We start from the raw sequence: 21169 nt of genomic DNA on the forward strand, positions 1-21169 counted from the left end.
AGAGTTGAAAATGTGATGGAAACCAATTTAACTTGTATTTTTCATTCGGCACATGTGAATTTAACAGCAGGTGGATATTGATCCAACACCTGCCGCTTATTCAAACCAGCTCACTGGTCACAGACGTCAGTTCAACATCTAGTTTCCATTTACATGTCAACTAAAGTCAATTCAACATGAAATACATTGGATGTAGTTTGCAAGTTCAGTGAAAAATGTATAAAAAATACCCGATGTTGATGGCTTTTTACAAATCCAATCAGTGTTCTACATTGATCTAACATCACATGGATTTATTTTGTTGAAATGATGTGGAAACAACGTTTATTTAACCAGGGGGAGGTTTGTAAATGCCCCCAGGAAAGTGGAACGAGGAACTCTTCATTGAGACAACGATAAACAGCAATCCGTGGGAGAGTTGTGGTGGATATTATAAAATAAGGATCTGCTGGAGTCCAAGTCAAACCAAGATTCTTTATTTCTGAGCTCAGAGAGAATAACAATTACATTGTCTACACTATCTGAATACCAAAGCATTGGGTGATGAGCACATATCTTTGTTTCCTATTCCTGGGAGGGACTTTATTTGTACAAGGACGCAGGTGCAAATTGGTTTGCAACACAGGATGATACTCCCAAGAACAGGAGATTATAATATGACAGTTTCACAAGGTTAGTCACATACTCAGTTATGTGGACACATACAATTAACATTTTCCATTACAGTCTGTGAACAATTTTTTTTAAATTAAAATCATCAGTGGGCCAACAATGCAAATGTAAACAATGGAGCAAATGCATCACATCCAAATATCACTTGATTATCTGTAGTGCTGGAGGAATGACACACCCAGATAAACACACAGTCAGAGTTTAAAAATGGACCATTTAAACACATGGAATCTGATCTACTTTACATTCAAACTGACATACTCCATATTCAATTCATATTTTCTAATGAAAACATACACATATTTTTGAGTATACTTTCTACAATTAGAATAATTATTCATGGTTTCTTACATGACTTTTAAGTGACTGTGATGAGTAATATGTCTTCCCACAGTCTGAGCATTTGAAAGGCTTCTCCCCTGTGTGTATTTGCTCATGAGTTGTCAGCATTCCTGACTCCTTAAAACTCTTTCCACACCAGGCGCAATGGTATGGCTTCTCCCCTGTGTGTATTCGCTCATGACATTTCAGTTGTCCTAAGCGGCTAAAACTCTTTCCACACTGGGCGCAAAGGTATGGCTTCTCCCCAGTGTGTATTCGCTCGTGAGATTTCATGTTTCCTAAGTGGTTAAAACTCTTTCCACACTGGGCACAATGGTATAGCTTCTCTGCTGTGTGTTTCCTCTCATGTCTTTTCAGACTTCCTAACTTGGTAAAACTCCTTCCAATCTGGGAGCAGAGGTGTTGTCTTGCTGGTTTGGATGTCCCTGGTTCCTCCGGGTTTGTTTTTTCTCCTGCCAAAGACAGTGTTTATGTAAAGAGAGACCTGAATGAAACCTCTACATGATAAAACTAGCTGTATGGTACAGAACGCGACCTACACACTTCCTTATTAAACCTAAAAAAGGTAAAGAAGAGAGACACAAAGCACAGTAAGATCTCCCCATTGTCAATTTGGGAAGATGTTACAAAAACTATAAATACAACATGTAAAGTGTTGGACCCATGTTTCATTAGCTGAAATATAAAGATCACCGAATTCTTCACTTACGCACAAAAGCTTCTTTCTCTCAAATTTGGTGCACAAATTCAATTACATCCCTGTTAGTGAACATTTCTCCTTTTACAAGATAATCCATCCTCCAGGTGTGGCATATCAAGAAGCTGATTAAACAGCATGATCATCACACAGGTGCACCTTGTGCTGGGGAGAATAAAAGGCCACTCTAAAATGTGCAGTTTTGTAACACAACACCACAGATGTCTCAAGTTTTGAGGGAGTGTGCAACTGGCATGCTGACTGCAGGAATATCCACTGGAGCTGTTGCAAGAGAATGTAATGTTAATTTCTCTAGCATATGCCGTCTCCAATGTCGTTTTAGAGAATTTGGCAGTACACCCAACTGGCCTCACAACCGCAGACCACGTATTAACGACGCCAGCCCAGGACCTCCACATTGTCTGAGACCAGCCACCCAGACAGATGATGAACCTGAGGAGTATTTAGCTCTGTAATAAAGCCCTTTTGTGGGGAAAAACAAATTCTCATTGGCTGGGCCTGGCTCCCCAGTTGGTGGGCTTATGCCCTCCCAGGCCCACCTATGGCTGCGCCCCTGCCCAGTCATATGAAGTACATACATTAGGGCCTAATGAATTTATTTACATTGAGTGATTTCCTTATATGAACAGTAAATGGTTGAAATAGTTGCATGTTGTGTTTATATTTTTGTTCTGTATATACAGCTGAAGTCAGAAGTTTACATGCACCTTAGCCAAATACATTTAAACTCAGTTTTTCACAATTTCTGACATTTAATCCTAGTAAGAATTCCCTGTGTCTTAGGTCAGTTAGGATCACCACTTTATTTTAAGAATGTGAAATGTCAGAAGAGAGAATGATTTCAGCTTTTATTTCTTTCATCACATTCCCAGTGGGTCAGAAGTTTACATACACTCAATTAGTATTTGGTAGCATTGCCTTTAAATTGTTTAACTTGGGTCAACCGTTTCGGGTAGCCTTCCACAAGCTTCCCACAATAAGTTGGGTGAATTTTGGCCCATTGCTCCTGACAGAGCTGGTGTAACTGAGTCAGGTTTGTAGGCCTCCTTGCTCGCACATGCTTTTTCAGTTCTGCCCACAAATTTTCTATAGGATTGAGGTCAGGGCTGTGTAATGGCCACTCCAATACCTTGACTTTGTTGTCCTTAAGCCATTTTGCAAGTATGCTTGGGGTCATTATCCATTTGGAAGACCCATTTGTGACCAAGCTTTAACTTCCTGACTGATGTCTTGAGATATATCTTCAATATATCCACATAATTTTCCTGCCTCATGATGCCATCTATTTTGTGAAGTGTACCAGTCCCTCCTGCAGCAAAGCAACCCCACAACATGTTGCTGCCACCCCCATGCTTCACGATTGGGATGGTGTTCTTCGGCTTGCAAGCGTTCCCCTTTTTCCTCCAAACATAACGATGGTCATTATGGCCAAACAGTTCTATTTTTGTTTCATCAGACCAGAGGACATTTCTCCAAAAAGTACAATCTTTGTCCCCATTTGCAGTTGCAAACTGTAGTCTGGCTTTTTTTATGGCGGTTTTGGAACAGTGGCTCCTTCCTTGCTGAGCGGCCTTTCAGGTTATGTCGATATAGGACTTGTTTTACTGTGGCTATAGATACTTTTGTACCCGTTTCCTCCAGCATCTTCACAAGGTCCTTTGCTGTTGTTCTGGGATTTACACTTTTCACACACCAAAGTACGTTCATCTCTAGGAGACAGAACGCGTCTCCTTCCTGAGCGGTATGGCGGCTGCGTGGTCCCATGGTGTTTATACTTGCGTACTATTGCTTGTACAGATGAACGTGGTTCCTTCAGGCGTTTGGAAAAAGTATTCTGAGGTCTTGGCTGATTTCTTTTAATTTTCCCATGATGTCAAGCAAAGAGGCACTGAGTTTGAAAGTAGGCCTTGAAATACATCCACAGGTACACCTCCAATTGACTCAAATTATGTCAATTAGCCTATCAGAAGCTTCTAAAGCCATGACATAATTTTCTGAAAATGTCCAAACTGTTTAAAGGCACAGTCAACTTAGTGTAAGTAAACTTCTGACCCACTGGAATTGTGATACAGTGAATTATAAGTGAAATAATCTGACTGTAAACAATTGTTGGAAAAATTACTTGTGTCATGCACACAGTAGATGTCCTAACCGACTTGCCAAAACTATAGTTTGTTAACACGAAATTTGTGTAGTGGTTGTCAAACGAGTTTTAATGACTCCAACCTAAGTGTATGTAAACTTCCGACTTCAACTGTATGTTGAAAAAGTTTTTTTGGGAAACGCGATGGATCATTGGGGATCATTCAATATTCGCTTTTTTTTTTACGTTTAAGTTTCCGACTTCAACTCTCTGTCCATCTTCTCAAGGGTCTGTTTCTCAAGGTCCACAAAGTACTGTCCAGTCGATGACTCAGTCAATGACCACAATGAGTCTCTTGTGGACAACATCAGTGACATATCGCAGAACTACTGCACACTGGTCGTTGGATGTTAAATCCTGTGTAGTGTCCATTTGTACTGAGAACATCCCTGCCTTTCTCACTTCAACAGCAATTGTCTGCAGAATCGACATTCTGATGACTTCAATTACTTTATTTGCTGTTTTGGGCAAAATAATAAAAATGGATTTTCAGTGCTTTTGCTGTCCCTTCCTATTTTCCGTGTACTGGGCACTGAACCTCTCTCTGCACATCTGGTTGCTCTGCAGAATGAGATTAACATTGTAAATAACCTAAACTTAAACGTGCATCTGAAGGTTCCTGCTCTGAGTCTGACTCTGTACTGACCACCATCTCCAGTTCTGCAGGAGCACCAGAAGCTCTAGTGCTGCTGCTGCTTCCTTCTCCACCTTTACAAAGAAAATACTCTTATCATACTCACTATCATTAGTGTATCAGTAGGCTACATTAATACAGCGCTGGGAAACAAATAGAGAGACCTGATGTCATTTTTGGCACGTGGACACTGCAACGAGAGCGTGAGAGTCTCGCCTGATGCATGGATTCTCCATCAACTCATTCCTGTTTGCTATATTATCGCGGGTCAAGTTGACCATTCATGGCAGGCCAAAACAACACTCAGGCCACCAGGAAACGTCCCGGTGCTCCCGACGGCCAGTCCGCCACTGCTGTCAGGAGTTTTGTCGGCCTGTTCTAGAGTCTTGTTAAGACAGGGGGGTTGACTGGGACAGGCAATGTAACATCCATAACATTCCCAGGAAAGGTTTTTGTAAAACATGCACCTTACATCAGATCATCTTGAAACTTTCTCTCTAAAGCTAACTTTCATCAAGGTTTTATATGGTCTATTGGTTTCTCTCTTTTCATTGGCAGAAACCTTTTTCAGTGTTATGATATTCATAACATCCATATCTACCAGTCTATCTTCATGTCAACTAACAGAACTCTGCTGGTTGTCCTGGTAACAGATACCAGTGCGCAGATCTATTTTATTTGTTCAAACTAAACTACAGCACTTACTTTGATGTGTCAAAAATGATCCTTTCTTCTCTTCTCCTCCTCCTCCTCTCACAGTTACACTCAGCCCCGTTGTTTTCCTGCAGTCCACCAGCAGCACAGACAACCTCTTCATACCCAGCAGTAAGGTGCTACCGGGAGAGGCACAACACGGGGACTCCGGGAGGAAGGAAGGGCTAGCGTTGTCCTGGTAACCATAAAGAGGGGACACAGACACATATCATTATGGATGCTGATGTCACTGTTGACAAAGTGCTTTACAGAAACCCAGCCCAGACCCCGATAGAGCAAGCTGTATGCTAGACCAGACCAAGCTGTACCATCTGGTGTTCTGATCTGGAGAGACTCTTCTCTGCCTCGACAGGATCAGGATGTTGTTGAGGCTCCCCAGAGGATCCACAATAGTCATGTCTCTCTCCTGTGTGAATGAGAACATCAAACAGATGGTAAACGTACGACTGTCTATTACAATCATAGGGTCTTACAAGAGGCATTAATATCTCTAAACAGGACCTAAAATGCAAATGTGAAAGGGTAGTTCCACGAAATGGGTGCCTTTTGCATCCCTTTGATATAAGTATAAATTATGCTCCAATATTGAATTTTAAAAGCCTGTTGTATTAGATGAGGTGCACTTTAATGTAGACCACATGGAGAATTCAATAAATCTAACTTAAAAGTCCCCAAAATATATGTACCAACGATTGAAACTTTAACAATTCCTACAGTACTGAACAACATATTCAAGTGTAGAACCTCAGTAGAATGCCCCTTAAAACCCCACATTAGTTCAACAACAGCATAGTTTGTGGCCCTGTTTTTAAGACAGTACTCACGGGTGGTAATCTGATATTCTGTCTCCTCTTTCACTCCCAAAACATTTTCCTTCTTCACCTTTATTGAGATAGCATCCTCTTCCTCTCTAATAGGTTCTTCCTCTGTTTCCTCTATAACATCCTCTTCTTCTTCCACGACAATGTTCAGTCCCAGAGCTTCTTCCTCCATACAGCAGACCTCATCTTCTTCTTTAGCAGGGGACGAGTTGTTTAGTGAGGTCATGGTCGGGGATGTTAGCTAGCTAGTTAGCATTAGTGACTAGCCTAGTGCAAACCTCAGTATAAATATTTAACAAGTTTGCAAATTGAATAAGCAAATTAGGTTAAAGTTAACACATTTCAGTTGACGTGTCAACTGGTTAACAACACTGAGATTAGCTAATGTACATTAACATGGTCAAAAGCGTCAATCTTTCAGTTTTATGTTAGCTAGCAAGCTACCGTGGTGATTGAAAGAGTAGCCGTGTTGTTGTTCCTGAAGAAGCGTCCGTCCAGTCCATTATACGTCACGCAAGAAGCAACACATGAAAGACGCACATCGCCATCTGCTGACTGGAGTGGTAACGCAGTTTGGAAACAATAGTTACAACACTTTTTGTATTGGAAATAACGTCATAATAATTTAACAATAAGCTGATATATTTTCTCTTACGTTTTACAAAGAATACCGTCCTGTACACAGACGTAGAAGATTCATATGAATATGTAATGCTGAATAAATACTTATTTGAATAGGTTGTGTTTTAATACACATTTGCTCTCTAGATGTGACGGTACTATTCCCTTTAAGCTAAGATACAAATCATCCTGTAAACCAGGGGTTGGAAACTCCAGTCCTCGGGGGCCTGATTGATGTCACACCTTTTCTCCATCCCTAGCAAACACAGCTGATTAATCAAACTGCATTCTAAACTGAAGATCATGATTAGGTGATTATTGGAGTCAGGTGTGTTAGCTGGGGCTGGAAGCTATGATCCCTTATTGATATCACTAGTTAAATCCACTTCAATCAGTGTAGATGAAGGGGGGAGACAGGTTAAATAAGGCATTTTAGGCCTTGAGACAAATGAGACATGGATTGTGTATGTGTGCCATTCGGAGGGTGAATTGGGAAGACAAAATAGTTAAGAGGCTTTGAACATGGTATGGTAATAGGTGCCAGGTGCACCGGTTTGTGTCAAGAACTGCAAAGTTGCTGGGGTTTTCCAGCTCAACAGTTTCCCATGTGTACCAAGAATGGTCCACCACCCTAACAGTGGCGGTCAGTGCCATTTAAAATGAGGCAGGACGATTTGTTTTTTTCATGAACATGGCCTTATTTCTATTACAGCATATTAGATGACTGTCATTCATATTTCATTCACCCTGTTCAATGTAACAGCGATAGGTTTTGGCTACTACATGATACTAACATTTCCCCTATACCTATCATGAGGTTGCTACAACTTAGCCTATGAATTAAAATTTAGAATGTAGGTGCACACAGGTTGAGAGAAACATTTGAGGTGACAGACAGTGACACATGGACAGACAGTGACACATTCAATACCACCTTGCACACTCTTGCCTGCATCTAGCTGACCTAGGGTGTAATCATTAGTCAGTTGCAGACGAGAGTTTCTATTGGACATATTCAGGTATGTTTATCCCCGTTTTGTTCCGTTTAAGAAACGTTTTTCAACAACAATCGGCGGAATGTGTGATCTAACTTGAACTTTAAGTAGCCTATATTTGATGTGATATATTCCTTTCGAGACAGGATTGTGTCACGGCACAGATCTGGGGAAGTGTACCAAAGCATTTCTGCAGCATTGAAGGTCCCAAAAAACACAGTGGCCTCCATCATTCTTAAATGGAAGAAGATTGGAACCACCAAGACTCTTCCTAGTGCTGGCCGCCCGGCTAAACTGAACAATAGGGGGAGAAGGGCCTTGGTCAGGGAGGTGACCAAGAACCCGATGGTCACTCTGACAGAGCTCAAGAGTTCCTCTGTGGAAATGGGAGAACCTTCCAGAAGGACAACCATCGCTGCAGCACTCCACCAATCAGGCCTTTATGGTAGAGTGGCCAGACGGAAGCCACTTCTCCGTAAAAGACACAAGAAAGCCCGCTTGGAGTTTGCCAAAAGGCACCTAAAGGACTTTCAGACCATGAGAAACAAGATTCTCTGGTCTGATGGAACCAAGATTAAACTCTTTGGCCTGAAGGCCAAGCGTCACATCTGGAAGAAACCTGGCATCATCCCTATGGTGAAGCATGTTGGTGGCAGCAACATGCTGTTGGGATGTTTTTCAGTGGCAAGGACTGGGAGACTAGTCAGGATCGAGGGAAAGATGAATGGAGCAAGGTACAGAGAGATCCTTGATGAAAACCTGCACCAGATCTCTCTCCAGAGATGTTCGATCCGGTTCAAGTCCGAGCTCTGGCTGGCCCACTCAAGGACGTTCCGAGACTTGTCCCAAAGCCACTTATGCATTGTCTTGGCTGTGTGCTTAGGGTCATTGTCCTGATGGAAGGTGAACCTTCGTCCCAGTCTGAGGTTCTGAGCGCTCTGGAGCAGGTTTTCATCAAGAATCTCTCTGTACTTTGCTCCGTTAATCTTTGCCTCGATCCTGACTTGTCTCCCAGTCCCTTTTAAAATTATCAGAAAAAAAATATTCAGTTGTATTTGGAACGGCAAGCAAGACTAAATTAAATAGGCCTATTTATATAATGAATATGAATTCGGAGGGCAGAAATGATGAATTATTAAGTCTCGTCCCGTAAGCGGGACGGACATCCAGCGAAAAACTCCTATCGACATTAGCATAACGAAAAAAAAAAAAAAAAAAAATCAAATATAGGACTATGTCATATCGTTTTATAGATACACCTCTCCTGAATCGAACCACGTTGTCCGATTTCAAAAAGGCTTTATAGCAAAAGCAAAACATTAGATTATGTTAGAGGAGTATATCGTAAAAGTAGCCACATAGCCATTTACCGACCAACCACATGCATCACAAATAACCAAAAAACAGCTAAATGCAGCACTAACCTTTTACAAACTTCATCAGATGACACACCTAGGACATCATGTTACACAATGCATGCATTCTTTTGTTCTATAAAGTTCATATTTATATATAAAAACAGCATTTTACATCGGCGCGTAACGTTGACTAACTATTTTCCCTCAAATGCATCCTGTGAAACAGTGCTACAATTTACTAAATTACTATTCGAAAACATTTTTAAAATGTAATATTGTCATTCTAAGATTTATAGATGAATATCTCTTGAAAGCACCTGTAATGCCAGATTTAAAAATAACTTTACTGGGTAATCACACTTTGCGATAAAAGGGGATGCGATACTCAGAAAATTACCTAGTAATACAGGTCAGCGCCATCTTGGAACAATCGCATATCACATCTAGTCTTGTATACTTTTGTCAATAATTCCTTACCTTTGGTTGTCTTCATCAGAAAGCACTTCCAGGAATCGCAGGTCCACAACAAATGTATTTTCGTTCGAAAAAATTACTCCTTTATGTTCCAAGAGCTTGTTCTTGTTAGCGCGTCTGAAGGCTGATCCAAATGCTCCATCGGCCGCGGGACAGCTATTTCGAGAAAATGCATTTTTTTCCCCATTTAGGTTCGTTCAAACATGTCAAACGTTGTATAACATAAATCTTCAGGGCCTTTTTCAACAAGAGAGCCAATAAGATTCAAGGAGGATGATTGCATTGTCTTTCAAAACGTTTCGAAAGGGGAGGGAAGCCAGGGCCGCCGGCGTCATAATGGTGATGGCCCTCCTCATGTGACCAATTTCAACAGCGTCTCATTCATTCAGTTTTAACAGTAGGAGACTCAAACCACTTTGTAAAGACTGGGGACATCTAGTGGAAGCAATAGGAAGTGCTCAATGAACCATTGCTCACTGTGTGAATTACAGGCAAAGATGTGAAGTTGAGTCCACAATTCAGAATTCCACATCCTGTTACGATCGGTCTCGGGGTTTTGACTGCCATATGAGTTCTGTTATACTCACAGACACCATTCAAACAGTTTTAGAAACTTTAGGGTGTTTTCTATCCACAAGTATTAATTATATGCATATCCTAGCTTCTGAGTTTGAGTAGGAGGCCGTTTAAAATGGGCACGATTTTTTTTCAAAAATCGCTGTAGCGCCCCCTATCCTAGGGGAACGCCAAGAGGTTTTAAAGCATTAGACCTCTAACTAAAGGCTTCAGTCATACAAAAGTTATACTTTTATTCCGAACTGGTTCTCTATCAGATTAGTAAGAATGTCTTACCCTATGTTCAAGAATGGCCTTTTCCCCTTTATTCAGAATACAACCTCTCACTTTCGGTTATTTGAAAATGAAATAATCACAAAAATAACGTTATTTTTAAAACAAGCCATAGAAAGTTGGTTGCAATTTCAGTTTAATCCACCAGAAAATAACAAATAATACAAAAAAATGGTGGTTAATCTCAAATATACTAAACGATAAAAAAATAAAAGTAAAATTTAATACATAAAAAATGTATAATCTTTGTAAATTATATCATCAATAGGACTGGTGGAGTTGTCACACATGCAGCTAATAAAATTATATGGAAACGTCTGCTCTACCCAAAATTACAAACAACTAATTGCAGCATTACCACAAAAAATGGAAGAGGCAAGTGGAAGGGGGAAAAAGTAAGAAACTTGTCTGTCAGCCCTGCTTTAAAGACCAAACTTGGTTAATAAAAATTGTGAATGACGCATGATTCAAAACTTAGAATTTTTCAATTTAAATGATTGTACAAAATATATATGGGGGATACAACGAACCTCTCTGCAGATTTAGCTGCGAAGAGACAGAATCATTAGATCATTTGTTTTGGTACTGTCCATATGTAGCTTGTTTTTGGTCGCAGGTCCAGGAATGGTAACATTTACCTGGAGCTAACTCTGCAGACAGCACTACTGGGTGATTTGAAAAGTCATAGTCAATTGATCAATAATATAATAATACTTTTAGCAAACATGTTTATTTTTAATTTACAATCTGTAGCAACTATGAGAATATAAAGGTCAAGAACTTTTGTGAAACAGCACAGTTAAAAATATATGGTGAATAGAAATCAAACTGGATGGTCTTCAGAGATAGATGGGAGAGGTTTAGGGTAACTGAAGGATAGGATTAAAAACAAACTAAATATAACTATTGTAAAATACATTGTGTCCGTAAAATGTATATAGTATGTATAAGCTGGAAGTAGAAGCCTGAGTGTTGGTGTGCATTAGTTTACTCTAATTAGGGAAGGGGTGGTAGGGTTAGTGGAATTTTTTTTTTTATATACATACAGTGCCTTCGGAAAGTATTCAGGTTTTTTCAAATTTTTGCAAATTATATAAACTAAAAAGAAATACCTTATTTACATAAGTATTCAGACCCTTTGATATGAGACTCGAAATTGAGCTCAGGTGCATGCTGTTCAATTGATCAGCCTTGATGTTTCTACAACTTGATTGGAGTCCACCTGTGGTAAATTCAATTGATTGGACATGATTTGGAAAGACACACACCTGTCTATATAAGGTCCCACAATTCACAGTGCAAGTCAGAGCAAAAACCAAGCCATGAGGTTGAAGGAATTGTCCGTTGAGCTCCGACACACGATTGTGTCGAGGCACAGATCTGGGGAAGGGAGACACGTTTTTTTTGCAGCATTGAAGTTCCCAAAGAACACAGTGGCTGTAGCCAAGACCATAAGCAAATAGTTAAACTGGGATATGACTACTGAGGGTAGTGCGTACAGCCCAGTGCATCACTGGGGTCAAGTTCCTGCCATCCAGGACGTATATCAAATCAAATCCAATTTTATTGGTTACATACACGTTATTAGCAGATGTTATTGCAGTTGTAGCGAAATGCTTGTGTTTCTAGCTCCAACAGTGCAGTAATATCTAACAAGTAATATCTAACAAATTGCACAACATATAGCCAATACACACAAATGTAAGTAGGAATGAATTAAGACTATATACATAAGGACGAGTGATATCAGAGCGGAACGGACTAGGATACTGTAGACTAGTATGGAATACAGTATATACATAAGAGATGAGTAATGCCAGATAAGTAAACATTATTAAAGTGACTAGTGTTCCATTCCTTAAAGTGGCCAGTGATTTCTAGTCTATGCCTATAGGCAGCAGCCTCTAATGTGCTAGTAATGGCTGTTTAACAGTCTGATGGCCTTGAGATAGAAGCTGTTTTTCAGTCTGTCAGTCCCAGATTTAATGCACCTTGCCTTCTGGATGATAGCGGGGTGAATAGGCAGTGGCTCGGGTGGTTTATGTCCTTGATTATATATTTTTTGGCATCGGGTGCTGTAGGTGTCCTGGAGGGTGGGTAGTTTACCCCCGGTAATGCGTTGGGCAGACCGCACCACCCTCTGGAGAGCCTTGTGGTTGTGGGTGGTGCAGATGCCATACCAGGCGGTAATACAGCCCGACAGGATGCTTTCATTGTGCATCTGTAAAAATTTGTGAGGGTTTTAGGTGACAAGCCAAATGTCTTTAGCCTCCTGAGGTTGAAGAGGCTCTGTTGCGCCTTCTTCACCACACTGTGTTCTTTGGGTCCTTCAATGCTGCAGAAGTGTTTTGGTACCCTTCCCAAGATCTGTGCCTCGACGCAATCCTGTCTCTGAGCTCTATGGACAATTCCTTCTACCTCATGGCTTGGTTTTTGCTCTGATAGTCTCATAGCAAAGGGTCTGAATACTTACTGTTGTGTAAATAAGGTATTTCTGTTTTTTATCTTTAATAAATTACCTACATTTTCTAAAAACCTGTTTTTGCTTTCTCATTATGGGGTATTATGTGTAGATTGCTGAATATGTAATTTTTTTAAAGTCCATTTTAAAATAAGGCTGTAACTTAACAAAATGTGGAATAAGTCAAGGGGTCTGAATACTTTCTGAATTCACTGTACAAATATCACATTGAAAATTCAACTCACTTTCAAAAAGCTCCATGAGGAAGAAAGGATTCCCAGATGATCTTTAGATGTTCTGTCTTCAGGATGTTCTGGGTTGATGGCTGTTGGAGAGGGGAGGAGCAGTTGAGTGAGCTGGGGCCTTTTATTGCCCTTCCTCTGGGAGCCTGTCAGCTTGTGACATGAGAGAGAGTGAAAGAGGGTCTACCTGTAAGATAGTTAGGCAAATTTAACAATGACTTGCAGGCAGTGGGTTCAGAAAGACTATGACAAAAAAAGGAATACAAATTATACCACCACCCAAAAGGACACTTTAGAGCCTGGAAGGGTAAAGGGGCATGTGTTCTACACAGGTAGAGCCCTATCTGTCCATGTTTCCTTATGCAAAGTGGGCACTGCTTCATGTGGCAACACCAACACTCACCTAAATAGTCCATATGCTTCTGGGTGAGAGAAGTTTTCATTGTTTTTGGGCAGCATTATGTGAGGTGTTATTATGTGTTGCTAACGATGAGCCTTGGTCAATTTAGCTCGGAATACACCACCTAGGAAAATGCTACCCTCTTCAATCTGTCACCTAATCCTACCTAATGGGCAGGTCAGCCCTGGAGTAAAGTATTGGCTGTAAGAAGTAAGAGAAAACATAACATCTGGTTGTTTTTAAATGACTACTTATGACATTGTTTGCCAGAATAAACATTGGAATGGAGATTTTTCTCCAGTCTGCGTTACCCACTCCAGCCAGCAGATGGCGATGTGAGTATTTCAGGTTATGCTTCTTGCGTGACGTATAATCTAGTGGACGGAACTGGAGGCTTCTGATTCAACCAACGCGGTGGTTTGCTAGCGAACATAAAACCGAAACATTGAAGCTCTTTAGACCAATCTTGTGTATATTACTCTTAGTGTTTGGAACATAATTCTGTTTACCTATATACTAGTTCATTTAAACGTAATTCGCTTGTTAAATTAGCAAATGTGTTAAATTAGCAAATGTGTTAAATTGATAATGCGCTAGGCTAATCTCCCGGAGCATGAGCTCACTAAGCAAGAAGGAGAGGAAGAAGCTTTCAGAATGAAAAAGGTGGAAGAGGAGGCTATCACATTGAAAGAAGAAGAGGATGATATTACAGTGAAAGAGGAAAATGGGAAAGAGGTTGTCAGAGCGGAAGAGGGGGCAGTAACTTTCAGAATCAAAAAAGAGGAAGATGCCATAACATTGAAAGAAGAGAGTGTTGTGAAAGAAGAGGAAGAATATTTTGTCGTAAAAGAGGAAGAGGAGGCTATGTCAATAAAAGAGGAGGAGGAGAGGGAAGTTCCGATTACCACCAGTGAGTACAGTCTTTAAAACAGGGTCACAAACTATGCAGTTGTTGAACTAATGTGGTTGGTATAATTTGTGGAACGTTCCAACAGGAATCTGTTCCAAAATCTTCATAAAGTACAAGGTTACCAACAAACGCCGCATACAAAGTAGCATGATCAATTCACCTAGCTAACTAGCTGCCGAATAGGCATCAACTCACAACGTAGCTTATTCTTAATGTTTGTCCGTAGGCTACCAGATTGAATAAACGTGGTGAGTGAAACACCTAATGAAATAGCCCACTCCCTACCCGTATCTTATTCTCCCGCTAAACAACTTTGTATGCGCTGTTTGTTGGCAACCTTGTTACTTACGAAGTTTTTGGAACATATTCCTGTTGGAACGTTACACAAATTATACCCACCTGAACAAATGTGGGGTTTTAAGGGCCATTCTACTGAAGTTCTACACTTGAATATGTTGTTCAGTACTGTAGGAGTTGTTTAAGTGGCAATCTGCCACTGGTACATATATTTTTGGGACTTTTAAATTCGATTTATTGAATTTTCCATGTGGTCTATATTAAAGTGCCCTTATCTTTGCATAACAGGCTTTTAAAATTCAATATTGGTGCATAATTTCTACTTAAAATATCAAAGGGACACAAGGCACCCATTTAGTGGAACGACCCTTTTACATTCACAACACAAACAATATTTTACAAAATCATGATGAAAGTGGCCAATTTAGGCCCTTTTTAGACATATTCATGCCTCTTGTAAGACCCTATGATTGTAATAGAAGATCATAAGTTGACTGTCTGTTTGATGTTGTCGTTCACACAGGAGAGAGACATGACTATCATGGATCCTTTGGGGAGCCTCAACAACATCCGGATGCTGACGAGGCAGAGAAGAGTCTCTCCAGATCAGAACACCAGATGGTACAGCTTGGTCTGGTCTAGCATACAGCTTGCTCTATCGGGATCTGGGCTGGGTTTCTGTAAAACACTCTGACAACAGTGACATCAGCATCCATAATGATATGTGTCTGTGTCCCCTCTTTATGGTTACCAGGACAACGCTAGCCCTTCCTCCCTCCTGGAGTCCCTGTGTCGTGCCTCTCCCGGTAGCACCTTACTGCTGGGTATGAAGAGGTTGTCTGTGCTGCTGGTGGACTGCAGGAAAACAACGGGGCTGAGTGGAACTGTGAGAGGAGGAGAAGAGAAGAAAGGATCAGATTTTAAACATCAAAGTAAGTGCTGTCGTTTAGTTTGAACAAATTAAAAAGATCTGGCCATTGGTATCTGTTCCCAGTAGGGCTGTCCCTGACTAATACAAATACAGCGTTGAACACTCTTGGCATTCTCTCAACCAGCTTTACCTGGAATGCTTTTCCAACAGTCGTGAAGGAGTTCCCACATATGCTGAGCACTTGTTGGCTGCTTTTCCTTCACTCTGTGTTCCAACTCATCCCAAACCATCTCAATTGGGTTGAGGTCGGGTGATTGTGGAGACCAGGTCATCTGATGCAGCACTCCATCACTCTCCTTCTTAGTCAAATAGCCCTTAGACAGCCTGGAGGTGTGTTGGGTCATTGTCCTGTTGAAAAACAAATGATAGTCCCACTATGCGCAAACCAGATGGGACGAAGTATCGCTGCAGAATGCTGTGGTAGCCATGCTGGTTAAGTGTGTCTTGAATTCTAAATAAATCACAGACAGTGTCACCAGCAAAGCACCATCACACCTCCTTCTCCATGCTTCTAACAAGGCACACCTGTTAATTTAAATGCATTCCAGGTGACTACCTCATGAAGCTGGTTGAGAGAATGCCAAGAGTGCAAAGTTGTCATCAAGGCAAAGGGTGGCTACTTTGAAGAATTTCAAATATAAAATATATTTTGATTTAACAATTATTTACTACATGATTCCATATGTGTTATTTCATAGTTTTGATGTCTTCACTATTATTCTACAATGTAGAAAATAGTAAAATAAAGAAAAACCCTTGAATGAGTATGTGTGTCCAAACTTTTGACTGGTACTGTGTGTATATATATATATACACTGAACAGAAATATAAACGCAACAATTTCAATGATTTACAGTTCATATTAGGAAATCAGTCAATGTAAATAAATTCATTAGGACCTAATCTATGGACTACACATGACTGGTCTGTCATTGGTGGGTCTGGGAGGGCATAAGCCCACCTACTGGGGAGCCAGGCCCAGCCAATCAGAATTTGTTTTTCCCCGCAAAAGGGCTTTGTTACAGAGATAAATACTCCCCAGTTTCATCAGCTGTCCGGGTGGCTGATCTCAGATGATGTGGAGATCCTGAGCTTGCTTTGTTGTACGTGGTGTGCGGTTGTGAGGTCGGTTGGACGCTCTGCCAAGTTCTCTAAACCGACGGAGGTGGCTTATGGTAGAGAAATAAACATTCAATTCTCTGGTAACAGCTCCACTGGATATTCCTGCAGTCACCATGCCAATTGCACACTCCCTCAAAACTTGAGACATTGGTGGCATTGTGTTGTGACAAAACTGTACATTTTTTAAAGTGGCTTTTTATTGTTCCCAGCACAAGGTGCACCTGTGTAATGATAATGCCGTTTAATCAGCTTCTTGATATGCCACACCTGTCAGGTGGATGGATTATCTTGGCAAAGCGATGTAAACAAATTTGTGCACAAAATTTGAGAGAAATAAGCTTTCGTGCATATGGAAAAAGTCACATTCTGTAGCGTACAGCTATGAAGGTTATGTATTTACAACCACCTGCTTGATAGGAATCCAGCAATGTCTGTGTCTTGAGTGTCATAGAACTGTCTAGTTCTGTGTTCTGACTTATAAAACAGAATTAAAATAAGTAATGTAAACATTATCAGTAATTACCAGGAAACTCTACGACATTTGTTTTAAAATCACACCAAGATTGTTTTAAATTATGAAATGTTTGAAAACTTCAAGTAATGATTCAAGAAGCAAATTACGGTATTACCTCAAGTAATACCTTGATCTGAGTGATCCGATTTAGATTAGACCTCATAGCATGACGGTTTTATCATGTGGAGATTTCATTCAGATCTCTCTTTAAATAAACACTGTCTTTGGCAGGAGAAAAACCAAACTTGGAGGAACCAGAGATTTTCAAACCATCAAGACAACACCTCTGCTCCCAGATTGGAAAGAGTTTTATCAAGTCAGGAAGCCTGAAAAGACAGAGGACATACACAGGAGAGAAGCCGTACCATTGCGTGCAGTGTAGAAAGCATTTTATGCGGTTAGAAAAACTCAAATCTCACAAGCGAATACACACAGGGGAGAAACCTTACTACTGCTCCCAGTGTGGAAAGAGTTTTAGCCAGTTACGAAACCTGAAAGCTCACTCGCAAATACACACAGGGGAGAAGCCATACCATTGCGCCCAATGTGGAAAGAGTTTTAGTCAGTCAAGAAGCCTGAAAGATCATGAACGAATACACACAGGGGAGAAGCCTTACCACTGCTCCCAGTGTGGAAATAGTTTTAGCCAGTTAAGAAGCCTGAAAGCTCATGAGCGAATACACACAGGGGAGAAGCCATACCATTGCGCCCAGTGTGGAAAGAGTTTTAGCCATTCAGGAAGCCTGAAAGATCATAACCGAATACACACAGGGGAGAAGCCTTACCACTGCTCCCAGTGTGGAAAGAGTTTTTAGCCAGTCAGGAACCCTGAAAGCTCATGAGCGAATCCACACAGGGGAGAAGCCTTACAAATGTTCAGACTGTGGGAAGATATATTACTCATCACAGTCACTTAAAAAACATGTGAGAATCCACACAGGAGGGAATAATTACGTATCCTAGTGTGTGAACTTACGTTTCACATCACATTGACTTAAAATTCAGAGAACGCTCCCATTGTCTTATATTGTTGACTGAGAACGTGTTTAATTGTTTACACCATATTAAATGGTACAAAGTATACTCTAAAAAATATGTGTATGTTTTTATTAGAAAATATGAATGGAGTATGTCAGTTTGAATATAGACTACATCAGATTCCATGTGTTTAAATGGTCCTTTTTTAAACTCTGACTGTGTGTGTGTTTATCTGTGTGTCTTTCCTCCAGCACTACAGATAATCAAGTGATATTTGGATGTGATGCATTTCCTCCATTGTTTACATTTGCATTGTTGGTCCACAGTTGATTATTGAAATGAAAATGTTCACAGACTCTGTAATCGAATATTTTAATCATATGTGTCCACATAACTGAGTATGTGACTAACCTTGTGAAACTGTCCTATTATAATCTCCTGTTCTTGAGAGTATCATTATGTGTTGCAAACCAGCTGCACCTGTGTCCTTGTATGAATGAAGTCCCGCCCAGGAACAGGAAACTATAAAGATATGTGCTCATCACCCAATGCTTCAGAAATTCAGACTGTCTACACTGCGCTGTGTAACTCTTATTCTCTCTGAGCTCAGAAATAAAGAATCTTGGTTTGACTTGGACTCCAGCAGATCCTTATTTTATAATATCCAACACAACTCTCCCACGGATTGCTGTTTATCATTGTCTCAATGAAGAGTTTCTCGTTCGACTTTCCTGGGGGCATTTACAAGCCTTCCACTGGTTGAATAAACGTTGTTTCCGTGTCAGTTAAACAAAACAAATCAATGTGATGTTAGATCAATGTAGAAAACTGATTGGATTTGTAAAAAGGTTTTTTTATTTATTTTTCACCCAACTGGCAACCTAAATTCAGTGACAGGTGACATTCTGTGTTGATTTCATGTTGAATTCACTTTAGTTGACGACTCAAAGAAATGTAAATGGAAACTAGATGTTGAACTGACGTCTGTGCCCAGTGGACTGGTTTGAATAAGCAGCAGGTGTTGGATCAATATCCAATTTAGTAGCTAAGTTTCCATGCAATTTGCGACAGATTTTCATGTGAATATTCTCAAATCTGCATAAAACAATATATGCATTTTCCCACCAGAAATGTTTCTATCAAACAGACTTACTGCAGATAAAAGGCTTCGTGTGACAATTACAACACTTTTTCTGTTAAGTTAAATGGGTTTCATTCGCATTTTCAACTCTTGCGTTTATATAGCAAACGTGCACTTGTAGCCAGCAGCTGACAGATATAGTGCGGGTAGGCTACCTACATGATGAGATTATTATGGATAAGAGAGATATTATTTTATATGTCAAATGGCAACCAAGCATCGATCAGCAAGTCACCAGAATAAGACCCTCAAAATGTATTGGAAAGGAGCCTCAAATTCATCACTTTCACCACCCTGTGAAGTTTATAACGTATTTAATATGTAGCCTAATAAACTGCATGGGTTCCCAAGTCATAGTGGGAGGACCACACAACATATCATCACGTGACTCCAAGTTTACTTCGATATGATGGTTATTAAATAAATATTTGCGTATAAAGTTTCCATCGCCATTTCTCGCCTAACCTTAACTGACCTTAGTCTAATATGAATATTCAATACACACAATAGGTTGATCGGTAGCCAGATTGCATGTTGCTGTCTTTAGCAACACAGCTAGCTAACACAACAAAGTCAAATTGCCCTCCAGGCCTGGTGGTGGCAGCAGTGCACTACAACCACTGTTTACCAGAGCTTCCTGAGGGAAAAATAATTAGGCTGGTGAAGTATTCAGACCCTTCAACTTTCTCCACAATTTGTTATGTTACGGCCTTTTTATAAAATTGATTAAATAGTTTTTTCCCCCTCATCTACACAATATCCCATAATGACAAAACAAAAACTGTTTTTTAGAAATTGATGCTAATTTATTAAAAAAATAAAAACTGAAATATAATATTTGCTTAAGTATTCAGACCCTTTACTCAGTACTTTGTTGCAGCACCTTTGGCAGTGATTACAGCATTGAGTCTTCTTGGGTGTGACGCTACAAGCTTGGCACGCCTGTATTTGGGGAGTTTCTCCCATTCTTCTCTGCAGATCCTCTCAAGCTCTGTCAGGTTGTATGGGGAGCGTTGCTGCACAGCTATTTCCAGGTCTCTCCAGAGATGTTAGATCGGGTTCAAGTCCGGGCTCTGGCTTGGCCACTCAAGGACATTCAGAGACTTGTCCCATGGTTAATTCTTTATTATCAAATGAGGAGAGAAACTTATCACACAAGTTAGTTATACTTAAACTAGAAATCTTTATTCACTTATTAATAAGGAGAGCAGATCACACACACACACAAGTGAATGATGTAAGTGCTCTGCAGTAACGATGGCTGGTCGACGAACCACCCTTAAGTGATTTGTTGAGAGCCCCGACACAAAGAATACAAATATATTTAACCTTCCCTGTAGCTCAGTTGGTAGAGCATGGTGTTTGCAACGCCAGGGTTGTGGGTTCGATTCCCACGGGGGGCCAGCACAAAAAAAAAAATGAATGAAATTGTATGCATTCACTGCTGTAGGTCGCTCTGATAAGAGCGTCTGCTAAATGACTAAAATGTAAATGTAAAATATTTTACAGCAAAGATACACCCCCTTAGTCTACATGACAAACAACAGATGTATGGAATGGGTCACAAGGTTAGGATTTGTATGAAATAAATAAAGCTCCATGAGGAAGAAAGGATTCTCAGATATTTTTTAGATGTTCTGTCTTCAGGATGTTCTGGGTTGATGGCTGTTGGAGAGGGGAGGGGCAGTTGAGTGAGCTGGGGCCTTTTATGGCCCTTTCTCTGGGAGCCTGTCAGCTTGTGACATTTATTTATATTTAACCCTTGTTTTACCAGGTAAATTAAGGTGAGAGAGAGGGTATACCTGTAAGATATTTTGTGATATAAATGTACT

General features: G+C 40.4%; 1 protein-coding gene, 1 long non-coding RNA gene and 1 pseudogene across 2 annotated transcripts in view; 1 reads left to right on the top strand and 2 right to left on the bottom strand.

Annotated features, from left to right (window-relative positions):
• The window catches only part of LOC115177641 (piggyBac transposable element-derived protein 4), an 85862-nt gene that overhangs the window by 33790 nt on the left and 30903 nt on the right, over window positions 1-21169 (bottom strand). The gene's annotated exons all lie outside the window — the stretch shown is intronic.
• On the bottom strand, window positions 461-5492 carry LOC115177706 (uncharacterized). The gene is made up of 2 exons (XR_003872453.1): window positions 5215-5492; window positions 461-1466 (listed from the first exon to the last, which is right to left on the bottom strand). It is a non-coding gene; the product is annotated as an uncharacterized LOC115177706 (long non-coding RNA).
• LOC115177687 (zinc finger protein 239-like) lies at window positions 15233-18827 on the top strand (annotated as a pseudogene).

This window comes from Salmo trutta, chromosome 38 (assembly GCF_901001165.1).
Source record: "Salmo trutta chromosome 38, fSalTru1.1, whole genome shotgun sequence".
Lineage (NCBI taxonomy): Eukaryota > Metazoa > Chordata > Actinopteri > Salmoniformes > Salmonidae > Salmo > Salmo trutta.